Source organism: Salmo salar, chromosome ssa17 (genome assembly GCF_905237065.1).
Source record: "Salmo salar chromosome ssa17, Ssal_v3.1, whole genome shotgun sequence".
Classification (NCBI taxonomy): Eukaryota; Metazoa; Chordata; class Actinopteri; order Salmoniformes; family Salmonidae; genus Salmo; species Salmo salar.
The window spans coordinates 77,707,097-77,728,897 of record NC_059458.1 but is presented as its reverse complement, the minus strand read 5'-3'; the positions used below and the strand labels follow the sequence as shown (position 1 = coordinate 77,728,897).

Here is a 21,801-nt window from a genome sequence, read left to right as displayed (position 1 = left end):
GTTTATAACTTCTCTCCGCACCAAAGTAAGTTCAATTCTCTAGGAGACAGAACTACATCTCTCCTTCTCTTAGCAGTAGGACGGATGCGTACCTTCAGGCGTTTGGAAGATGTTGCTCCCAAGGATGAACCAGACTCTGTGGAGGTCTACAATTTGTTTTCTGAGGTCTTGACTGATTTCTTTTTTTATTCGATTTTCCCATGATGTCAAGCAAAGAGGCCTTAGTGAGTTTTTTTGAAGGTAGGCCTTTAAATACATCCACAGGTACACCTCCAATTGTACTAAAATGATGTCGAATTCAGCCTATCAGATGCTTCTACAAGCCATGACATCATTTTCAGGAATTTTCCAAGCTGTTTAAAACTGCAGTCAACAGTGTTATGTAAACAACTTCTCGACCCACTGGAATTGGTGGATACAGTGAGTTATAAGTGAAATAATGTGTCTGTAAACAATTGTTGGAAAAATTACTTGTGTCATGCACAAAGTAGATGTCCTAACCATCTTGGCAATAACTTATAGTCTGTTAACATAACCTAAGTGTATGTAAACTTCCAGACTTCAACTGCTATAGTACACACCACACACACACACACACACACACACAACAAGAGAGACAACTATGCACTACTAAAATGAGACCGAGAGACAGAAATTCTATGAATATTTACCGCCGTTTATTCCTTTTTTCATCAATCAGAGAGGCATGTTTATTCTTGATCCTGCTGAACGCACCCGTGGGTAATGTTAACTATTGCTAGCTAATGAGGTAACATGACTGATCAAGATGTAGCCTAAACAAATGGTTAACGGTCCGGTCCACAAGTAGCCTAGTTTAGAACGGCCCGCGAGATGCTTTATGAATGAATCATGATAAAAATTAAAAAACATAAGCACGTGTTATGGGTCATGTCTTTTGAACAGTAGAATCAAAAGCCATTTTCTCTGAGGGAAAGAGGGAGACTTGGCTACAGAAACTGTACTATGAAGTATGCGGTGGTGTTAAAGTGTGAGGTTGAGGTGAGACTACAAATTCAAAAAGACTACCTACTATTTCTATAGTCTATGGGACGATCTACATTTACAGGTTGGGAGTCCAAAATAGGGCAGGGTTATCAATGTTTTTTGCTTTTGGGGGGGTTGTATGGTATTTTATTGGGCACAGTGGAGGGAAGTGTCATTTTTTTCCCAGGTTTACATTCACTCTTCTGCTTGGTTATTTTTTTTTCCCCTATAAACAATGACTTGATTTACTTGAGATATTACCTTAATAAAGTTAAGAAATGTTTGTTAAGGTTTGGTATGGTAAAAGAGAGCTATTGGCCAGTAAGCTTTAGTTGCTGCGTAATTTTATCCACCGGGTTGTTGTCGGTGAATGAGGACAAAAGCGCCGGCAGATGCGTGAATGCTGTCTCTTGATTTTTAATTACTCTCAAAAATAACATACCAAATAGAAAAAAAGCAAGACACTTTCGACAAATATAAAAAAACAGTCTAGTACCCAAGGAAGCACTGGCTATACAGAATGATCTCTGCCATGGCACCTAAGCCGGGACGGTCAGACCAGTCGGTCAGTCTGCCGAGTCGGGACAGTCTGGGCAGTCTGGCAGTTCCAGGGACAGTCTGGGCAGTCCTAGCAGTTCGGGCCGCTCCGACCCGGAGTTCAGGGCAGTCTGGCCACTCCGGCAGTTCAGTCCTCGCGGTCTGGCCACTCCGGCAGTTCAGCTCCGCAGTTCCTGGCCACTCGAGCAGTTCAGCGCAGTCTGGCCACTCCGGCAGTTCAGCGCAGTCTGGCCACTCCGGCAGTTCAGCGCTTAGTCTGGCCGACTCCGGCAGTTCAGCGCAGTCTGACCTCTCTGGCGACTGTTGACTGGCGGGGAAGCTCCTGACGACTGTTGACTAGCGGGCAGCTCTGACGACTGTTGACTGGCGGGCAGCTCTGACGATGACTGTTGACTGGCGGGCAGCTCTGACGATTGACTGTTCGACTGGGCGGGCAGCTCTGACGATGACTGTTGACTGGCGGGCAGCTCCTCTGACGATGACTGTTGACTGGCGGGCAGCTCTGACGATGACGTGTTGACTGGCGGGCAGCTCTGAACGATGACTGTTGACTGGCGGGCAGCTCTGACGATGACTGTTGGACCTTCCTGGCGGGCAGCTCTCTGGACGATGACTGTTGACTGGCGGGCAGCTCTGACGATGACGCTGTTGACTGCGGGCAGCTCTGATGATGACTGTTGACTGGCGGGCTGACGACTTATAATCCCTGGTGAGTGGTGCTGGTACCGGATACCAGCTTTATGAAACACGCACCTCCAGGCTAGTGCGGGGAGCGAAACACGGACGAGTCGGACTGGGTTGGATGCGATTCTTCCGGGTCCGCACGAAAGAACAGGAGCTGAAACCAGGCTATGGAGGCCTGTCGGTCTCGGATCTTACCTCCTGCACAACCCGTCTTGGCTGGATGGAACTAGTAGCCCCCTGTACGAAGCGGGGTGCCCGTACAGGGCAGACTGGGCTGTGCAGGGGGCCTGATGGCAGCCGTGCGTAGAGAGCGGGAGTTGGGTAGCCTGGTCCTCGGAGGCGTACCGGCGACCAGATGCGCTCGCTAGGCATCCTCCCCAGGCTGGGATGCCCGCTCTAGCACGGCACCTGCGAGCGGGGCTGGAATAACGCGCACCGGACTGTGCATGCGTATGGGTGAGATAGTGCGCTCCTCCAGCGAAACATAGCGCTCTCCACCCCATACGCTCCTCCATACTAACCACGGGTAGCTGGCGCCCGGCTCTTCTTACGCCTGGCCAAACTACCCGTGCTGCCCCCAAAAAAAATTTCTTGGGGGGTGCCTCTCGGAGCTTCTCTCAGCGCATCTGGCCTCGTACCATCCGCCTCTCTGCCTTGGCTGCCTCAATTTCCCACTGCGGGCGTCGATATATCCCCAGCCTGGTGCCAAGGTCCGGCCCCGTCCAGAACTTCCTCCCAGGTCCATTTCTCCCGCCAGATTCCAACTCGAATTCCCTCTGCTCCCTTCTTCTGCTGCTTGGTCCCCAGAGTGGTGGGTGATTCTGTCACGGTTGTTGTCGGTGAATGAGGACCAAAAAGCACTAGCTTAGGTACGTGAATGCTCTTTCATCTTGATTTTTAATTACTCTCAAAATGAACATACGCAAATAACGAAAAAACGAACACTTCGACAAATAAACAGTCTGGTAAGGCACAAGGCTATACACAGAATAATCACCCACAAACTAACACATACAAACACACCCTAATATAACTGGGACTCTCAATCAAAGGCAGATAGACAACTTACCTGCCTTCAACTGAGGTCCCAACCTCAATCAACCAAACATAGAAACACACACACTAGACTAACCATAGAATTAAACTAAACATAACACCCAAAACCCGGAAATACTAAATCAAACACCCTTTTACACAAACACACAACACCCCAACCACATAAAACAAATACCCTCTGCCACGTCTCGACCAAACTACTAAAAAACAATTAACCTTATACTGGCCAGGGACGTGACCAGTATATAAATGTGTGTGCTTTGCCCCAGAGCGCAGCAAACAAAGAAATAACCCCCAAAAAGAAGCAACACCAAAAAAAAAATCCCCTTTTTCTACAAAAGGGAGGCGAAAGGGGGAGAAATTGGCTGCCGTCAGCGGCCCATTTGTGCTACTACACCCCCCCTCCCCAACCCACCTATTTCTGGAGGTGGCTCTGGTTCGCCGTTCCAGGCTGTGCCAGGACCCTCTGCATCCCCAGGACCAAATCCCGGGCCCGGTCTGGCAATTAAGGACTTGAGGAAGTCACAAAGAAAAGGGCGGGTCTAACTTGAAGATTTCAGGACAGTCTGGGCGAGTCTGGCAATTCGGAGCCACTCCGGCGGTTCAGACGGAGAGTCTGCCGCTCCGGGCGGTTCAGCGCAGTCTGGCCACTCCGCCAGTTCAAAGCAGTCACCACTCCGGGCCCGGTTCAGCGCAGTCCTGGCCCACTCCGGCAGTTCAGCGCCAATCTGGCCACGCCGCACTCCGCGACGCAGTTCGCGCCGGGATCGCCCATGGCCGCTCACAAGCAGTTCGTAGCGCAGTCTGTAGCCGCATCACGGCCAGTTCAGCGCGGTCTACCTCTCTGGCGCGACTGTTGACTGGCCGGGGAAGCTCTAAACACTGTTGACTGGCCTTGGGCAGCTCAACGACTATTACACTGCCCGGGCAGCTCTGGCGATGACTGTTGACTGGCGGGACTCTGGCGTGACTGTTACTGGCGGGCACTCACAGCCATACTGTTGACTAGCAGGCACTCTGGCTTGATACTGTTACTGCGCACTCTGTACTGTTGACTGAGCGGGCAGCTCTGCATACATTACTAAACGGGCAGCTCTGGCATACACTGTTACTGGCTGCCAAACACTCTGCGGTACTTCTGTTGACTGGCTGGCGGGCAGCTTCTGGCGATACTGTTACTAAGCCGCCAATTTTAACCTTGTGAAGCTGGCCGGGCTGGCCGCACTTTTCCCTATAATCCTGAGAGGTGAATTGAATTGCTGAATTTTTGGATATACCACTTATAACACCGCACCTCCAGGCTAGTGCGGGGAGGCGCGGGAACAGGACAGAGTCCCGGACTGGAGTTGACCCCTTCCAGGTCCCCCACGAGGAACGGGGAGCTACAGAGCAGGGGGCTATCCCACCAGAAGTGGGTCTCGGTTGATCTTACCTCCTGCACAACCGGCGTCTTGGCTGGATGAACTGGCCAGCACTACCGAAAGCGAGGGTGCCCATTAAAGGGAGGAGCAGACTAAGCGTACAGGGGGCCTGATAGAAAGCCAACCCGTGCGTAGAGCGGGAGTTAAGGGTGGCCACCGTCCTCGGAGGCGTACCGGCGACCAGATGCGCCTGCGCCAAGGCATCACTACCGGCTCGGATGCCGGCTTTCTGCTTACCCCGCGGCACCTGCGAGGGGGCTGGAATAGCAGCGCACCGGACTGCAGCTGCATGCGTATGGGAGGCGAGATAGTGCGCTCCTCTACAGCCCAGGAAACATAAGCTCTCCACCCCCATACGCTCCATGTATAACCACGAGTACAGCTGGCTCCACGACTCTTCTTACGCCCTAGCCAAACTACCCGTGTGCCCCCCAAAAGAAATTTGTTTTTTTTTTTTTCTTGGGGTTGCCTCTCCGAGCTTCTCCTTCAGCGCCGCGTACTTGGCCTCGTACGCCACCGCCTCTCTGCCTTAGCTGCCTCAATTTCCCCACTCTTCGGGCGTCGATAATCCCCAGCCTGGTGCCAAGGTCGGCCGTCCAAACTTCCTCCCAGGTCCAAGAGCTTTCTCTTCCCATACGATCCAGCTGGACCTTCCTGCTGCCACTCACTTCACTTAGCTTTCTTGGTCTTGGATTGGAGTGATTCTGTCACCGGTTGTTGCCATAAGGTGATAAAGGGACTTAAAAAGCACTTAGCAAGTACGTGAATGCTCATCTTGATTTTTTTTTTTTGATACTCTCAAAAATGAACACCTTATTCCAAATAGCTTGAAAAAGCGAAGACACAGCACTCGACAAATAACAGAGAAGACTTAGGAATACTGGTAAGGCTGGAAGGCCCAAGCACTTCAGAAAAACTAATCACCGCACTGGCCCAACTTACACATGGCATACAAACAGGCTTATTTTCCCTAATATGTGGGACCTCCTCAATCAAAGGCAAGAATGGAGCCAAAAAACTGCCTTCAACTGAGGTCAACTAACCAAACATAGAGGCACGCATGCCGCTTTCAAGACCCCGAAACAAGGTTGAGCATGAGCACTAAAGCCCAGCAAGACCGAGATACTTTTCGAGAATCCAGCAGCAGGCACGAGAAACAGCATGGCGGACATTACATAAAGAGCAATCTTTTATCATGGGTGGAAGTACAGGCATTTACAAGGAAAGGAAGCTCAGGAAGTTAACGCCGCTACTTTGGCGGACGCAGGCAGGTACCACTGAATCAATGCTTGCACCCCGGGAAGCGTAAAAAAAAAAAGCCTTCCAGCAGTAGGAGCACCAAGAAAAAAACCATTTTTTTGACAAAAGGGGGAGGAAGGGGAAGGAGTGGCTGCCGTCAGCGGCGGCAGCCCACTTCACCCCCTCCCCAACCCACCTATTTTTCTGGAGGTACTGGCTCTGGTTCCGGCCGTTCCAGGCTGTCGGGCCACTCTGTGGCATCGCCGAGGGCCAGTCGGGCCAATCTGGCAATTCAGGACACAGTCTGGGCAGTCTGGCAATTCAGGACGGGAATCTGAGCAGTCACAACGAGGTCGGGCCACTCGGCAGTTCAGGACAGTCTGGCCACTCGGCCGGTTCAGGCGCAGTCCTGGCCACTCCGGCAGTTCAGCGCGATCTGGCCTCCGGGCGATTCAGGCGCAGTGCGGCCACTCCGGCAGTTCGAAGGCGCAGTCTGGCCCGCCCTCAAACAGTTCCCGGCGGCAGTCCTGGCCGCTCCACTGGCAGTTCAAAGCGCCCGGTCTGCCACTCCGGCAGTTCAAGCGCAGTAAACCTCTCTGGCGACTGTTGACTGGCGGGAAGCTCACAAGGCAGCGACTGTTGACTGGCGGGCAGCTCTACAACCACACTGTTGACTGGCGAGGGCGAAAGCTCTGACATACCTGTTGACTGGCGAGCACTCTGGCGATGACTGTTGACTGGCGGGCAGCTCTGACATACTTGTTGTTGACTGGCGGGCAGCTCTGACATAACTGTGGCTGAGGCGGGCAGCTCTGACGATACTATTACTAACGGCAGCTCTACATACTGTTACTGCTGGCAAAAACTCTGCGATACTGTTGACTGGCGGGCAGCTCTGCATGAAGAAGCTGTTGACTGGGCAGCTCTGAAGCGATGAGAGCTGTTGACTGAGCGGGCAGCTCTGATATATACTGTTAGGCGCTGGCGGGCTGCTACTATAATCCTGAGGTGAGTGGTGCTTACCGATTACCAAAACATAACCTTACTTGCACCTCCAGGCTATGAAGATGCTTGAGGAGAAGCCCGAACAGAGACAAATCTCGGACTGGAGTTGGCGCACTTCGGGTCCGCACGAGAGACAGGAGCTGGAAACCCCGGGAGCTTAGCAGATACTTGCTGAAGTCGGTCTCGATCTTACCTCCTCTGCACACAACCGTCTTGGCTGGATGAACTAGTAGCCCTGTACCGAGGCGGGAATTGCCCATTACAGGGGAGCAGACTGGCTGTGCAGGGGAGCCTGATAGTGCAGCCGTAAGTAGAAGCGGGAGGTTGGAGTAGCCTGGTCCCGGAGCGTACCCACCAGATGCGCTTTGCCCCAGCATCCCTCCTACCAGGCTGGATGCCGCTCTAGCACGCGCGGCGCACCTGCAGGGGCTGGAATAACGCACGCCGGCGGACTGTGTGCATGCGTATGGAGTGAGGGGATGTAGTGCGCTCCTCCAGCTGAGACACTTAAGCTCTCTCCACCCCATACGGCTCCCTCAGTATAACCCGCAGGTGGCTGGCGCTCGGCACGTCTTCTTTAAAAAAAGCCTAGTAGGCTACCAAATTGGTAACCCCCAAAGATTTTTCTTGCCCAGGGGGTGCCTCTCCGGAGCTTCTCCTTCAGGCGCGTACTTGACCTCATACTACCACCGCCCTCTCTCTTACGTCTTGGCTGGATGAACTAGTAGCCCCTGTGCACGAGGCGGGGTGCCCGTGCAGGGCAGACTGGGCTGCCGAGGGGCCTGATGGTAGTGCGTGGCGGAGTTGGGTAGCCTGGTCCTCGGGCGTGCCGGCGACCAGATCGCTGGGCATCCTCCTACCAAGGCTGGATGGCACTCTATCTTTGCCTGCGAGGAAGACTTTCTGAATAGCGCCGACTGTTTACTCATGGGTTGAGATAGTCGCTCCTCAGCAAACATAGCTCTCCACCCATACCTCCTCCCATATAACCACGGGTGTGGCTTCCGGCTCTTCTTCACGCTGCCAAACTACCCGTGTACTAAAAATTTCAGGGGAACACACTCTCGAGCTTCTCCTTCAGCGTACTTGGCCTCGTACCACCGCCTCTCTGCCTTCAAACACCTCATTTCCCTGCCGGGCGTCGATAATCCCAGCTGGTGCCAAGGTCCATTTGTCCAATTACCAGGATTAAACAAACAGATCCAAATAGTTATCTTAATATTTATTTGTGGCAGATCTAATAGGTCTGATTTGGGTGATTCTGTATCTACAGTTGTTGTCGGTGAATGAGGATAAAAGCACTTGTGAGTTACGTGAATGCTCATCTTGATTTTATTACTCTCAAAGTGAACATACCTATGAAAAACAGACATTCACAAATAAACAGTCTGGTAAGGCTAATTTATACAGAATAATCACCCACAATACTTACACACCTAATGTGAGACTCAATCAAGGCAGATAACAACACCTGCCTTCAACTGAGGATCCCAACTATCAATAAAACATACAGGCACACACTAGACTAACCATAAATTAACTAAACATACAAAACCGAAATACTAAATCAAACACCCTTTACACGGCACCTTTTGAACCCACATAAAACAATACCCTCTGCCACGTCTACCAACTACAAACAATTAACCTTATGCTGGCCCAGGGCGTGACTACCTATGTCTACCCCAGAAGCACCTTAAAAAATAATAACCCCAAGCAACACCAAAAAAAATCCCTTTTCTAAGGGAGGGAAGGGGGGGTGGCTGCCGTCCCGCGGCGCCTTCTACACCCCCTCCCCAGCCCTGTTTCTGGGTGGCTCTGGTTCGGCCGTTCCAGGCTGTCGGGCCTCTGGCATCGCCGAGGGGCAGTCAGGCCAGTCTGGCAATTCGGGACTGATCTGGGCAGTCTGTGTTGGGACAGTCTGGGCAGTCTGGCAATTCGGGCCACTCCGGCAGTTGGGACAGTCTGCCACTCCGGCAGTTCAAGCGCAGTCTGGCCACTCCAGCAGTTCAGCGCAGTCTGGCCACTCCGGCCCAGTTCAGCGCAGTCTAGCCTCCGGCAGTTCAGCGCGGTCGCCTCAGCGGGTTCAGCCAGTCTGGCCACTCCGGCAGTTCACGCCCATCTGGCCACTCCCGGCTTGGTTCAGCGCAGTCTAACCTCTCTGGCATGATGTTGACTGGCGGGAAGCTCTGTTACTGGCGGGCAGCTCTGACACTGTTACTGGCAGTCTGTTGTACTGGCGGGCAGTCTTGCAGTACTGTTGACTAGCGGGCAGCTCTGACATACTGTTGACTGGCGGGCAGCTCTAACGATGACTGGCGGGCATTCGACGTGTTGACTGGCGGGCAGCTCTGGCGATACTGTGACTGGCGGGCAGCTCTGGCAGTGACTGTTGACTGGCGGGCGTGTGATGACTGTTGACTGGCGGGCAGCTCTGGCGGTGACTGTTGACTGGCGGGCAGCTCTGATGATGACTGTTGACTGGCCCTTCTCAATCCTGGTGAGTGGTGCTGGTACGTTCCCAGCTTATGAACACGCACCGCAGGCTAGTGCGGGGGGCGAGAACGGGCGAGTGGCGGATGGTTGGCTTCGGTCCCGGGCGAGGCCCACCGCTATGGGCGCTTTGGTCGGTCTCGATCTCACCTCCCTGCACAACCGTCTTGGCTGATAACTAGTTAGCCCTGTCGGCGGGGTGCCCTACAGGGTGTTCTGGGCTGTCTGCAGGGCCTTTGATGGTAGCCGTCTGGCCTTGGGTAGCCTGTTCTCGGAGGCGTGCGGCGACCAGATGCTCTTTGTGAGCATCCTCTACCAGGCTGGATCCCGCTCTATGGCACCTGCGAGGGGCTGAATATAGCACCCGGACTGTGCATGCGTATTGGGTGAGTATAGTCATCCTCAGCGAAACACAGCGCTCTGTAAGCTCTCCATATAACCACGGGTAGCTGGCTTCCGGCTCTTCTTACGCCAGCCAAACCCGTGTGCCCCCAAAAAATTTTCTTGGGGTGCTCTTCAACTTTCTTGGCTACTTGACGTGCCACACACCTCTCTGCCTTGGCTGCCTCAATTTCCCACTGCGGGCGTCGATAATCCCCGCCTGGTGCAAGGGTCCGGCCCCGTCCAAACTTCCTCCCAGGTCCATTTCTCCGCCAGTCCAACTCGAATTCCCTCTTCCTTCTTCTGCTGCATGGTCCTTGGGTGGTGGGTGGTTATCACCCATGTCGGTCAGATGAGGACCCGGCAGCAGAGTGCGTGTAATGCTCATCTTGATTTTTAATTACTCTCAAAATAACATATTAATATCTTGAAAAAGCAGACACTGGAAGCAAATTAAAACTGATCTGGTAGGCTGATATACCAAATAATCACCTGATTAACACATACAAACACACCCTAATATATGACTCTTCAATCCAAAGGCAGATACCCTGCCTTCAGCTGGGAGTCAACCTTCAATCAACCAAACATAAAAACACACACACTTACCATATTAACTAACATAAACCAAAACCAAATACTAAATCAAACACCCTTTACACACAAACACGCCCAACCCGCAAAGCAAATACCTCTGCCACGTCCTGACCACAACTACAAAACATTTAACCTTATACTGGCCAGACGTACATAACCATATATTAAATATATTCTTTAATTTTATATTAAATATATTCTCTTAAATTGTATTAAAAATATTATCTTAATATTATATTAAATATCTTCAATTTCATATCTTAAATGTATATTATGGGGTGATTGTTATAAGCTTCTTGCAGATGTGGTGGCAGTTTGGGTTCTGACCTCCTTCAGAAGACTCCTGGTAGCGTTGATGTGTTCTCTGGAGAAAACTGCATGATGTCTGAAGGACCTGGACTGTTCTGATCTAAGCACCTGGCTCACACACCGCATACACATTTACACCGACAACTTATCTTAAGATAGCTAGGGATACAGTATCACAGTCATAGTAAGTAAAACGTTACGTATTTGTTTTATTTAATTATTTTTCTTTCACCTGCGCTACCATTGGCTCACATCCGGTATAACCTGGTGGCAGAAGTCAACCAGCAGTGGGCAGGCAGACGTCTGACCACATCCCTCTGAGGAAGGCGGTGTCGAGGGTCTCTGCTACTCTCACTGGTCTCACAGACGTCATAAATACTCACCTCTTCCAGCCAGCTCTGGGGAGGAGGGGAGAGAGAAGATGCTATATTTTTGTTTGTATTGCTTTGGTGCAGTTTTCACATTGTGGTACATTTTTATATTGTATTATACAAAATCCAACGATCATCAAAAAGAGGTTGTTTCAAAATAGTTTGTTTCAATTTATTGGCACAAAATCAACACAGACACTTTTTCTTGAAACGTGGTATTTCATCTAGAAAATACATGTTTCACATTTACAATCTATGTTCATATAAAAAATTTCTTTTCACAATGCAACCCTCACTTTACTTAAGATATGATTCTCTTCTCATTTGTTAAAATTACATTTTACTATCACTCTAATATATGCCATTCATGCTTAGCAGGTGCTTTATCCAGTTTTGGTGTAATCAAAACCCACAACTCTGGTGTTGCTAGTGCCATGCTCATACTAATTAAGCCACACAAACACATATAAAATACCATTTAAATGCATTTATTGATATCAATCCAACTTTCCATTATCTGTTTAGACACACCTGTTCATTCAGGGATTCCTTTGTATTTTTCTATTTTGCATTTTATATGTGTAGAAACATCTGACTAAATAACATAATAGGATGTGTGGCCAAAAATTATTAAACAAATCAAAATATATTTGATATTTGAAGTTCTTCATTAGCCACCCTTTGTCTTGATGACAGTTTTGCACACTCTTGGCATTTCAGCTTTGAGGTAGTCACCTGGAATGCATTTTAATTGTGTGCCATGTTTAAGCGATTAATTTGTGGAATGTCTTTCCTTTTAATCGTTTGAGCCAATCAGTTGTGTTGTGATGGGGTGTATGAAGATGGCCCTATTTGGTACAGACCCAAGTCTATATTATGGAAAGAACAGCTCAAATAAGCAAAGAAAAAACAGTCAGTCATTGCTAAACATATTTTAATTGATACATTTCAAAGAACTTTGAAAGTTTCTTCCAAGTGCAGTCCATAAAGCATCAAGCTCTGAGTTGAAGCATGGCTCTCATGAGGACCGCCACGAAAGCCCAGGTTACCTCGCATGGAGGATAAGTTCATTAGAGTTACCAGCCTCAGAAATTGCAGCCCAAATAAATGTTTCTGAAAACCCAGTAACAGACACATATCATCAACTGTTCAGAGACTGGGTCCCAGATCAGGCCTCCATGAAATGGAGTAAAAAAACCACTACTAAAGGACACCAATGAAGAACTTGCTTGGGCCAAACACAGGCAATGACTAGACTTCGGTGGAAATCTGTTTGTTTTGTTCTGAATAATTTTGATTCAACCACTTGTATCAGGGCAGCAGGTAGGTGAATGGATGATCTCATTGGTCTTTGAAGGAGGGAGGTGTGATGGTGTGGGGTTGCTTTGCTGGTACACCTGTCAGTGATTTGTTTAATTCAAACAAACTCAACCAACTGGCTGCACCTGTTCAGCGATGCTCCATCCCTGGTGTGAACTTGGTGGCCGACAATAATAGGCCCAACACACACTCAGGCTGTGTAAGGGCTGTTGACCAAGAAGAGAGTGATAGAGTGCTGCATCAGATAACTGGCCTCCCACAATTACCTACCTCAACCCAATTGAGATTGATTTGGGATGAGTTACCCGCAGATTTAAGGAAAAGCAGACAGTTGCCCAGCACATGTGAACCTCCTTCAGAAGAATGTTGGAAAAGCATTTCCAGGTGAAGCTATTAAAAATTCAAGAGTTTACCAAAGCTGTCATCAATGCAAGGGTGGCTACTTAGAAGAATCTAAAAAATATATTTGGATTTGCTTAATACTTTTTTGCTTACTACATGATTCCATATGTGTTACTTCATAGTTTGATATGTTCACTATTGTTCACAGTATAAAAATAATAAAAACTATATCAATTACTATTGCAATTTCCAAAATGTTTTCACCAGGTGCATTACTGTGATGTGGATGAAACCTATGCCAAATGCTCCCAACGAAACATGCTAACTAACCCTCTAATTATTTCATTCAATTCTTTTAATTTTGTATCATCTGATTACATTTCCTATATTGTAATGATATCAACAATACATTTATGTCTTAATTTCCCAAACTATTCCATATACTATTTGAACTCTTCCGCGTGTTTGAGACAGGCATTATTCCTTCTATTTGGTGATTCATAATCACAGCATTCAAAAATCCAAAAGGACCCTAAATCACATTGAACCACTTAGAGGGATTGGTCCCATTGCTTGCTGTGTATAAATTGTATTGCTGCATTCAAATAACAGGCTCTCCACTATCTACAACAGTCTGGTCAGCTTGCTGATGAATGAATACTTCAAAAGCCAGAGTGTTTGATGTGATTTTTTGTTATATAACTGAAATTATTGATGACTCGTCAATCAACTCCAGAGGTTAAATAAGCTTGCCTCAGTTTTTTTTTATTTTCAAAGCGGAAAATATATATTTTGCTGAAGGGAGGGCCATCCATTTTCATTCAGAGATTTGATTTTAGCCATGTACATTGTTATAAATAATGTTTACTCCCTAAGTTGAGAAAATGTCGTACTATGTTTTGATTAAATCAATGTTCTCGACGCATTTTACTGTAAACATATGTTTTGGATCAATGGTTGTGGTGAGAGATGTCTCAAACAATGATGCTCTATAATTGAATAAATGCGCTGCATTGCAACTGTTACAGTTTGATTTTGTACTAAGAGGTTCTGAAAATTCCACACACTTGAAAAATAACTGCCAATGTGAGTAAAAAAAATAATAATAATTCATTCCATGAAGTACCTGCATGGGGTTGCTTTAACTCAACAAGTATTGTTGGCAGCAGTGGAACAAATGTTAAAACGCTTTATTTAAGCAAGTAATGAAATATAGTCAAAAATAATATTAAATACACCAATATCTGGTCTGTTTACTTTGATACATAGGCTACTATGTGAATCTACCTTTACTTTGGAGTGTGGGCAGTTAATCATATTTATCACTAACAACTATAGTCAGACTACTACCTTTTCCACTCATAAGGAATTAGAAAGGTTTTAGGATGTTATTTAGGGAGGAAATATGATTACATTTCGTCATTGTAGATGCTCTTATCCAGAACAACTTACAGTAGTATTATACATTCATTTCATACATTTTTATTTCTTTATTTCTGTTTATGGAATCGAACCCACAACCCTGGGTTTGCAAACACCATTACCAAACACCATACTCTGCTTCAGTTCCACAGGGATGTGAATTGTCTAATAGATGATTTTAGAAGTTTGTTGGTTTTGCATTTTTATTTGGCTGGTTTAGAGGGTTGACTGTTTAGAGGAAATAGTTGATAGTGGCGTTCAGTTGGGTGATACGGTAGATAGATGTTAGATAATATTTAATATTACTTGTTAGATATTAGTGGTGGTAGATAAATGTTAGATATTGTATAGTAGATAAATTGTTAGATATTGGTAGTAGTAGATAAATGTTAGATATTACTTAATAGATGTTAGTGAGATATTAGTAGTGTAATAAATATTAGATTATTACGTGTTAGATAGTATTGGTAGATAAATGTTTAGATATTGGTATATAATATTAGTAGTGGTAGATAAATATTTAGATATTACTTGTTAGATAGATAATGATTGATATTATAGTGTAGATAATTTAATATTACTTGTTGAATGTTGGTAGATATAGTGGTAGATAAATGTTTAGATATTTTTGTACTAACCGAACCACGTTTTCACAATAAATCTACTAAGCTTTGTGTGTGATTAATATTTCATTATATTTTTATTTCATTTTTGTTGTTGTTCTGGTGCAGTTGAACCCGGTTTGAGCCTCGACTATCAACCTCGTGCTATCTTCAATCTGCACAGACAACTAATACCTTTACACACTATCTACTACTTTGCGACACAAGAATGATGTATTCTATTTATAAGCAGAGACCCACTACGTTTGTTAAGTTTTCAACTGAACACGTTCTTGGTGATAGTTGATTTGGCTGTTTTTGCGATTCTTGCCTAAAATTTTGTTTAAAAATCTTTCTCTCTCTTCCTGTAACACTACTACGAGTAGTGGGTTGAGATGTTAAATTTAGCATAATGCATAATCAGTCTTAATTAAACTTCTAATGTTCCTATAGCAGTTAATTCAACAGTAGGAGTTAGCTACATTAAACTAGTTCCGCAGTTAATTCAACGGTGGAAGTGCTTACAAGCTGGTTCTGCTTGATTATTATTCAACATTGGAGAAGTTACTACATTAAACTAGTTCTATAGCAGTTAATTCAACGTTTTGGGAGGTGGCTTCGTAAACTGGTTCTATGGCAGTTAATTCAACAGTGGGAAGTTAGCTACATTAAACTAGTTATATAGCAGTTAATTCAACGGTGGGAAGTTAGCTACATTAAACTAGTTCTATAGCAATTAATTCAGCAGTGGGAAGTTAGCTCACATTAAACTGGTTATATAGCAGTTAATTCAACGGTGGGATGTTAGCTACATTAAACTAGTTCATCACTTGATTAACTAACGGTGGAAGTTGCTACATTAAACTAGTTCTATAGCAGTTCATTCAACAGTGGGAAGTTAGCTACATTAAACTGGTTCTATAGCAGTTAATTCAACAGTGAATTAATTACATTAAACTGGTTCTATAGCAGTTAATTCAACGGTGGGAAGTTGGCTGCATTAACTAGTTCTATAGCAGTTAATTCAACGGTGGGAGGTTGCTACATTAACTAGTTCTATAGCAGTTAATTCAACGGTGGGAGGTTGCTCATTATTAGTTATATTTAATTCAACGGTGGGAAGTTGGCTACATTAAACTGGTTCTATAGCAGTTAATTCAACGGTGGGAAGTTAGCTACATTAAACTGGTTCTATAGCAGTTAATTCCAACGGTGGGAAGTTGGCTACATTAGAAGCTGGTTCTATGGCAGTTGAATTCAACAGTGGGAAGTTGCTACATTAAACTGGTTCTATAGCAGTTAATTTCAACAGTGGGAGGTTGGCTACATTAAAATGGTTCTGGCAATTTATGAATTAGCAATTGGGAAGTTAGCTACATTAAACTAGTTCTATGTATTAATTCAACAGTGGGAAGTTAGCTGCATTAAACTGGTTCTATTTTGATTCTTCAACGGTGGAGTTCGTAACTATGGTTCTATAGCAGTTAATTAACAGTGGGAAGTTAGCTACCTTCAAACTAGTTCCTATAGCAGTTAATTCAACGGTGGGAAGTTAGCTACATTAACCTCCCTGGGGTGCAACGCTTGCAAATCATAAACTCTGTGATGGTTCTGGTTATTGATTCTTGGTTTTGATTGTTAAGTAATACCAGTGGATTAACAACTCAACAACTAACCTTAAATCTTTCACCCCGATAAAACAGGTATGACCGGGTTTGACTTTTGATTTGTTGATCATAGGTTTTCTTTGTAAGAGGTTGAGTGTAACCCTTGCGGTGCGCTAACTATTGTGTTCAATCGGTGACGTCACTCGCTCTGAAACGCGATATAGTTTCGGTACCTCTGTAGTAAAACAATTTCATGGAAATTAGCTAGGTTGTTTGGTTTATTTGAATTACCTTTTTCATTTGCTTTAAAAAAGTTAGAATCGTATGCGTGCAACTTAAAATCAAACTATCACGTGATCCCCCCTGATACATAGACTTCTGTCTCTCAGGCATCGTTGTGTTTTCTTTGTGAGAAACATGCAGACTGTGTTTTGTGGGTTTTTTTTTATTTGTATTTTTTTATTGGGAATGCAAACATGAGTCTCTGACACTTTTCTCTAGATAACATTAGTGGGTTCTTGTGTAGGTTATTTGTTAGTTGCATGCATTATGTATGTTCTGCATACATTGAACTTCAACCCTATAACGACAGAAGGCAGATCATTCATTGTTTTTACTAAATTTATGCAACAGGTTTGAAGTGATTTGATTTGCTGGAAAAGGGTTGTGGGTTTGCTTATTGTTTATTGTTTTTATTTTTGGGTGTTAATTTGTAATTAAACATTTTATTGTAAATGTGTTTGGTAGGATTCTTTCCTCCCAGAGACGGATGAAGTCAGCTGAAGTATAATAGGAAACACATGGGAAACCGTCTCAAACAACACTTTAATGCCTGGGATTAAATATTACCTTGCTGATTCCTTACGCTTTACAGAAATGTACTACATTTGCGAAGCCCGAATTTAGTTCATTTGGTAGGTAACAGGAACAATCAAGGCGGCTATCACATATTTGTTGGACATTGATTAAGTATTGATACCAGGATATTATGTCCCTGAGCATTCAATTAAGCATACACATACATTGATGTAGATTAAACTAATGATTGGGGGGAGTACAATGGAATTATAAGTATCATTGGTTTGTTTGTAGTCAAAGTTTGGGTTTCTGAATCGGTGTAGTGATGAAATACTTGTTAAGTGGTTGTATTTTTCTGGAAAAGGAGCGTTTGAAATTCCTAGGGACAGGATTTAGGGGTATACACACTATGGAATCTTAGAAAGTTACACACACATGGAATCGTTGAAGTTTTGTTTAATGAGTTTTAATTAAACACGTGAAGTCTTGGATAAGGAAATGTTCTGGGAACCTGAGATAACATTTTTCTACATATTTTATATTTTGAAGGTTTTTCTTTAATTTGTGTCTAATGTGTAAGAAACAGTTCTGTGAAGGGATGTATACTCTTGACCTCTATAATGGCTTCCCTTTGTAGTCTGATCAGCCCCATTGAAAAGCCATTTGGATGAATTTAAGTCATTTGTAATACTAATTTTAAAGGAAATTTGTATAACTGAAAAGGGATGATGAGATTAAAGTTCTTAGAATATTGGTAATTTGAACCAATGATAAGGCAGAATGTTGATAAGGTACAATATTTTTTCTTTGTGAGATTGTTCCAGATTAGTCATTTTGATCGGGTTATATTTATTTGAATATCTTTTGACCATAGTAGTATTCATAATACATTATCTAGCCAAGTTTATATTCCCTTGGGTAGTCGGCTGTTGTTGAATTTAGTGGAAGAGATTTAACACAACAAGGCGGTGGTATTTATATAATAATAATATGTATATTTTGTTGTGGAATAAGGCTATAATCTTAGAAAGTTTAGTAATGGTACCATATCAAGTATTTAGACATATTCTAAGCTAACAGGACAGGGTTATGACATCTGTGATCATTAGAGAGTAACAGATAAACTACTTAATTATGCAATAATCTTGATAGCTTAGCCTTCAGATTTTTTTAAATCCAGGAGTGCAACCAGGAAGACAGTGAGACATTTAGTCAATATTTGGAAACAACCCATATGTTATACTGACTGTTATGAGAAAGAAGCACGAGCAGATAGAAGGAAGGGACGACGGAGAAGTCCTCATCCTCCCTGCTAAACGGGGGTTGGGATATGCAGTGAAAAGAAGGAGGCCGGAGGAAGATAGTAAGAAGAATTTAGTTCGGTTAAGCAGCTTTAGGATATTAATTCCTTGGAGAACTATCGGCTCCATTGGCATTATTTAAGTTTTTGATTTTAAGTTTATGTTTGGTAAATTCGCTGGAATTTTACACGACAGCATATAGCATTTTAAAACCCATACAAGCCTCTGATCAAATCTTAACCTTACCTCTCTTGTGTTACCTAAGCAGGGCTACATTAATATTTGTACCCATTTTAACTCCTACTCAACTCGGAAGCTAGATATACATATAATTAATTTGATAGAAAACACTCTAAGAAAGTTTCTAAAACTTTTGAATGATTGTCTGTTTATAACAAAACTCTTTCTACATCAAAACCCCGAGACCGATCGTAACGGAAGGGGAATTCTGTTGCGACTCCACTTCATCAGTTTGCCTATAATCACACAGTGAGCAATGATTCATTGACACTTCCTGTTACTTCCACTAGATGCTCCCAGTCTTTACAAAGCGATTTGAGTTTTGTAAAACTGAATACCAGAACGCGTGGCGTTTCACACGGAGCCATCACCATTATAGCGCGCGCCCTGGCTCTTTCCTCCTTTAGAAGTTTGTGCTAATCGTCCTTTGAATCTTATTGAGCTCTGGTTGAAAAAGGGCCTAAAGATTTATGTTATACAACGTTTGACATGTTTGAACGAACCTCACAGGCTCGTGCCCGTCGACCAAAAGCTTTGTTTCTTTCCTCTGTTTAGCTAAAAGGAGATTCCCCGGGTCGGAATATTATCGCTTTTTTTACGAGAAAAATGGCGTAAAAATGGATTTTAAACAGCGGTTGACATGCTTCGAAGTACGGTAATGGAATATTTAGAATTTTTTGTCACGTAATTGCTGCATGCTCGTAAACCTGATTTACCATTTCGGATAGTGTCTGGCATCGAACAAACGCCGCTATTTGGATATAACGATGGATTATTTTGGAAACCAACATTTGTTATTGAAGTAGCAGTCCTGGGAGTGCATTCTGTCGAAGACAACAAAGGTAATCAAACCTTTTGTAATAGTAAATCTGTTTTTGTATTTTTGAGGAATTTGTAATTGGCGCCACGCCTATCATTGGATATTGGAGCAGGTGTTCCGCTAGCGGAACGTCTTGATGTAAGAGGTTAAATAAAGGAACTTTAGAATGTTGAAGATATCCTATTAAAGAGGAAGATTTTCTAGGAGGACAAAAAGCTTAATAGTTTAAAAACAATTTCCAGACTGGTCAACACGTTTTAAAGTGTTAAAGGGCAATGCTTCACAAGTGTCATTAATCATCTTCTAAATGTCAGAGTGCCATTCAACAAGGAACTGTACCTGTAACACAATAAACATATTGTCTAGCCTAGGCAGTGGGCCAAGGAAAGCCTACCTCTCTCGTGTCTTTCTTCTGACTTTGCATTCCTGCTAAACCAGATCTAAAAGAAAATGAAAAAAATACTGAATGTAATTTAGTGTTAATATGGTCTCTGTAAGAACATGTCCAGATACAAGACAGTGTTGTCCTGCTACCTTGTCTCCATAGAACACACATAGAACCTCAGCTCTCCACAGGACACATCATTCCAGCCCCTGCCCACCTGTTTGTCAAGGCAACACACAAATCACACTTCAGTTATTTCAATGTGCTCAGAGTGTGTGTGTGTGTGTGTGTGTGTGTGTGTGTACCCCCCTCCACCTGTGTGTAGCTCCATACAGTTCTCCCCCTGTCCAGGTTACTGGGCTCATCCTCCTCAGTAAAAACGGTCAACAGCTGAGCCTTCACTCCACAGCCACATCCCCTCCTTATCACAGAAAAACATTGATTGATTGATTCCACTGCTTTTTGTTTTTAAACAGAAAGTACATTGAGCTTTTGCCTGTGTAACCCTGTGGACATTTGACAGATTGATTGACAGACTGACTGACTGATGAATTATTGACCCAGTTTACCTGAGCTGCGTCGTAGCCTCCTATCCAGACCGGCTGGTCTGTGTGTCTCCTGACCAGATCCTGGACAAACATCTGTTGACCAGGGCTGTGAACCGACACCAGGTTCCCTCTGTGCTGGGAGCAGTACGACTAGAGGACACCCAGAAAACACTGTGTTAGCCCGCTGAGCTAAAGCCCAGGCAGTACCTCAGGGAGCAAAGATCAATGCAGGCTAGAAATGGACATTTCCTGATGTAAATGTGTGCTTGCTAGTCTTGAAGTATCAATGGTTGTGAAATAGTAGTAGTAATTAGTAATTGTCTCTCCCTGTTACAAGTGTTACCTCTGCAGTGGCCCAGGTGGCCCAGACGGGGTAGAAGGAGAAGCAGCGATGCTCGATTCTGATGCCACCCGGCTGGGCATGGTGACTGGGAGTCCACCCCTTCCACCTCCCTCCTCTGTAGTGTTCACCACCCCGAGGCAGCATCCACCCTGGAACAACAACTACACACACCGACAGTATGTACTGTTAAAGAGCTGTGGTTGACTTAGTTTACCTGGTACATTAAAGCAATTAATGGAATAATCCCAAAAGTGCAAAATAAACTAGATCAAGTAGCACCTCAAATACTTTATAGCATTTAGAGTTGTGTTTGACCAGATACAATGCAATTTTACAGTTAACAAATTGACAACAGACTTTCAGCATGCTTATAGAGGTGGACATTGAACATATACGCACTTACAAAAAATGGTTGATGATTGGCTGAAGGTGAAAATCATGATAAAAGATTGTGGGAGCTGTTTTGTTAGACTTCAGTGTGGCCTTGCTGACATTATCAATCAAAGTCTGATACTGGAAAACGTATGTGTTATGGCTTTACACCACCTGCTATATTGTGGATAAAGAGTTACCTGACCTGCCTAGTTAAATAAAGGTTACATGGTTTTTTAATTACAGAACACAGAGGGTGTTCTTTATCGATTGAATTAAACTATTTACACACACACTGTTTCATTTCAAGTTTCAACTTTTATATTTGCCTGTTGCGAGGTGCAGAGCCATCACTGCCCAACAAAGCAGCAGAGACATTCTACCAACCGATCTACAGAGGAAACAATGATATTATATTACATAACAACTTAGCTTTACATTTAATAACCTTTAATAGTGTTAAAGGGATCATGAATACCATTTTAACGTCTCTGTGTGCATTATGAAGGAAGGTAGTGGTTGTTTCACGAGCAAATGCTATCTAGCATTAGCACAATGACTGTGAAGTCTCCAGGTACGGTA

At 44.5% G+C, this 21,801-nt stretch overlaps 2 long non-coding RNA genes across 2 annotated transcripts in view; both read right to left on the bottom strand.

Moving 5' to 3' along the window:
* LOC106599483 (uncharacterized) overlaps positions 1 to 21,801 on the bottom strand; it is a 96,209-nt gene that overhangs the window by 74,201 nt on the left and 207 nt on the right. The window contains exon 2 of the long non-coding RNA XR_006760190.1: positions 21,549 to 21,610. This is a non-coding gene — a long non-coding RNA (uncharacterized lncRNA). The remainder of the gene's footprint in view (positions 1 to 21,548; positions 21,611 to 21,801) is intronic.
* LOC123728279 (uncharacterized) lies at positions 20,347 to 20,902 on the bottom strand. Its single transcript, XR_006760194.1, has 3 exons — positions 20,848 to 20,902; positions 20,526 to 20,654; positions 20,347 to 20,377 (listed from the first exon to the last, which is right to left on the bottom strand). It is a non-coding gene; the product is annotated as an uncharacterized lncRNA (long non-coding RNA).